Here is a 3,224-nt window from a genome sequence, read left to right as displayed (position 1 = left end):
TACTGATGAAGTTAATTGATTATGAAAATGTCTTTATATGTTACATTAGTATGTTTCCAACCTTGAGATCACAAAGCAAATGATAACAAAATAGTGTTCACTGTTTATTTCTTATTGTCATTATCTTATCCTGTTTGTGTCGTCGGGATCTTCCTTTTCTTCGTTTTTTTCTGTCTTCCTCATTTTCTTACTTTTATTACGGTATCAATGTTTTTATTTGACTGGCAATGCTAGAAAATTATTCAGCATTTTTTTTTACCTCGTGTTATACTTGTTTATACTGTGATTTTTTATTCTTAACTCTATTCAGATAGATAAGTACACTTGTGTGTATATGGCAGGTTTGACATAAACATTTTGAAAGATCAAGCTCTTTATTAATAAAAATGATGTGATTACACATGATGATTGATTGATGTCTCTCTCTCTCTCTCTCTCTCTCTCTCTCTCTCTCTCTCTCTCTCTCTCTCTCTCTCTCTCTCTCTCTCTCTCTCTCTCTCTCTCTCTCTCTCTCTCTCTGTTCATAAAATATTGTTAATTGAACATCTATACCCACATAATGAATTCCCCGTGAATGTTCATCACGAAGGGACAATGAACATGAATGAATTGCTAGTATTTGTGAACAATTAGAATAAATTAGCCAATGCAAACATGGCGAACAATTTATTTAAACATACTACATCCCCCTCTCCTCCTCTTCCAACTTCCTCCTCCTGCTTCTCCTCCTCGTCTCCATCCTCCTATCCTTCCAACTCCTTCCTCCTCCTCCTTCTCCTCCATGAACATCCTTTAGCACAGATGCATGTTCACGAAATGCTCCTTATTCTTGAACACAGGGCCCCACACATCGACCTGGGGATTGGCCTTCTTAGCTTTGGTCCTTGTGGAGGCCGCGTTCCCCTGGGGGTTGTTGTTGTAAGTGCCCATCTGCATGGCCTTGTACGTCGAGCGTCTGGAAGGAAAGAAAACGGGAGCGTTAGTCTTTTGTCTTTTTGTGGGGGTTTGTTTTGATTTTCGTTTTCGGTTCGTTCTTCGGGAAAGAGAAGGGGGGACTTTAGATTTTTTTGTATTTGTTTGGATTTGATCTTTATTCAATGCAAAGGAATTGATTTTTTATGGGGGGAGATTTATGTACAAGGTATATCTGTACGTTAAAAAAGAAAATAAATATTAACTCACCTGGCCTGGGCGTCATCAACGTAGGTGTTGGCGGAGTAGGTGTGTTCCTGGACCATCTTGACTGTTTGCTTCTTCTTCTGGCTCACTCAGGTAAACGATATGTAGATTCAAGTATAACTTGCGTGTGCAACAGAAATCACAAGATGTTTTTTATTGAGACGCAAACAGACTTTATAGAAATCACTCCAAACAAATAACGTCACTCTGTTTATCTGTTTTCAAACGGTTTTAACGATCGTCAAATGAGAAAATATGGAGTTTTTTCCGCAATGCTTTGTCTTCTCTTTACAGGATTTCACTCCCGTTGATTCTCTCGATCTGAACAGACGACTGAGGGCGTTGAGTATCCGTAGAGTTCCGCTGGCTATCGCTTTTCACGCTCTGCAAGGAAGGAAACGGAGGGTGGTTTTAGATCCGTGATCAACGCGTAGAACGAATGGTATTAATGGGAATAATATTGTTGATGATAATGAGAATAATAATGATGAGGATTATGCTAATAGTATTGTTGATGATAATGGTAATAATAATGATGACTATAACAAAAATAATTACTATAAGAGCATTACCATTCGCTACAATACATATACAAAATCAAACAATGGCAAATCAATCAACACTTCTCTACCCTTTTCGCACTGCAGGAAAGAACGAAAAGAACGAGAAAAAAAACGCAATAATTACCTCAAGGGACGTTATATCTCTGCGAAAGGACCCGGAGCTCGAGTTTGTTACCGCAATTGGCCAATCGACTGCCTCGCGAAGTGGTCAGGTTTTCGTCCAATCTGGAAGGGAGAGAGAAAGGATTAGGGTGGTTGTTGGTGTGATTGGTTGTTCGGGTTGATGCCAATGACTGTTATTTAGAACGGTTGTTATGTTATTTAGAACGGTTGTTAAGGGTGTTGGGTTGTCTGTGGGTTTGTTAGTTTTTGTCGAGTTTTGGAATAAATATTATGTTGTTGACTGAGAAAAAAATGACAACAAAAGTCATATACAGTAATCACGTAATTATATACTACCACAGCAACAAAAAACCTTCATTTGGTTCTAATAACCAAACGCTTCTACATCAACCCTTGGATCAGAAAATAAATACAAATAAATAAATAAAGGAACGAATAAATAAATATACCAGTAAATAAGATAAAAGTACCTACGAGAGAGGTCGCTTAGACACCGAACCGCAGACGAAGAGAGACTGATGTCGGAACCCAAGCAACATCCTCATTTTATAGGCCTTTATTTTTTTGTTTTTTTTTTATTATTATTTTTTTTTCCATCTTGCTTCCCAGGAAAAATATCAGCGGTGGGTAATTCCGCTCGAATGAAAGAGTCACACTAGGAAAATATATGGAGTCCTTTGCTAAATATGGTAATGGATTCTGGGAAATGTGACGTATTTGAGGTTTCCCAAGAATACTGATCCTTGCAGATACTGTTAAAGTTGTTGTTGTTGTTGTTTTTTCGTGTGTTGGTGTTGCTTGGTATACGGTTCAGTATGAAAGGGGCAATTGTATATCTTTCTCTCTTTTCTCTTTGTCTTTCTCTTTATTTTTTTCTCTGTCTCAAGATATCTATATTTCTACAGCTATATTTTTATCTGATTGTATATATTTACTTTTAGCGATGCGTTATGAGAAACAGTAAGAATGATCATATCATATAATAGAATTAGAGAACATACAAAATATATTTTTCTTACTCGTCTCAGCTTTTGTTCTTGTTCTTTTTTAGGAGAAATTCTTCCTTATCCAAAAAGTCTTGGTTTTCATTTTATTGATTTTCTACGTTTTATAATCCTACAGAATTGATGTAATTAATATCTGCTAAGGGATTAAATCCAGAATTAAGTTGAACCAGTTCACCTATATCAAGAAAACGTTATTGATTCTAAGTATTCGAATTAAATGTATATATCGTGAAGTCGAAGGCAGTTACTTCGCTGGAAAAAATAGGTAATCATATCAACAGAAAACGAAGACAAAGACATTCAGAGAAAACGGACGCCTTAAAATTATCGACGCCATATTGGCTTCTTGAGC

General features: G+C 36.7%; 1 long non-coding RNA gene across 1 annotated transcript; it reads right to left on the bottom strand.

Annotated features, from left to right (window-relative positions):
• Positions 1-355: 355 nt before the first annotated feature.
• On the bottom strand, positions 356-2,365 carry LOC113805506 (uncharacterized). Its single transcript, XR_011399240.1, has 4 exons — positions 2,336-2,365; positions 1,867-1,967; positions 1,183-1,563; positions 356-955 (listed from the first exon to the last, which is right to left on the bottom strand). It is a non-coding gene; the product is annotated as an uncharacterized lncRNA (long non-coding RNA).
• Positions 2,366-3,224: the final 859 nt, after the last annotated feature.

The sequence above is a fragment of the Penaeus vannamei genome, chromosome 2 (assembly GCF_042767895.1).
Source record: "Penaeus vannamei isolate JL-2024 chromosome 2, ASM4276789v1, whole genome shotgun sequence".
Classification (NCBI taxonomy): domain Eukaryota; kingdom Metazoa; phylum Arthropoda; class Malacostraca; order Decapoda; family Penaeidae; genus Penaeus; species Penaeus vannamei.
Note: the sequence above shows the minus strand (reverse complement) of the source record. Positions and strands in the feature narration are given on the sequence as shown.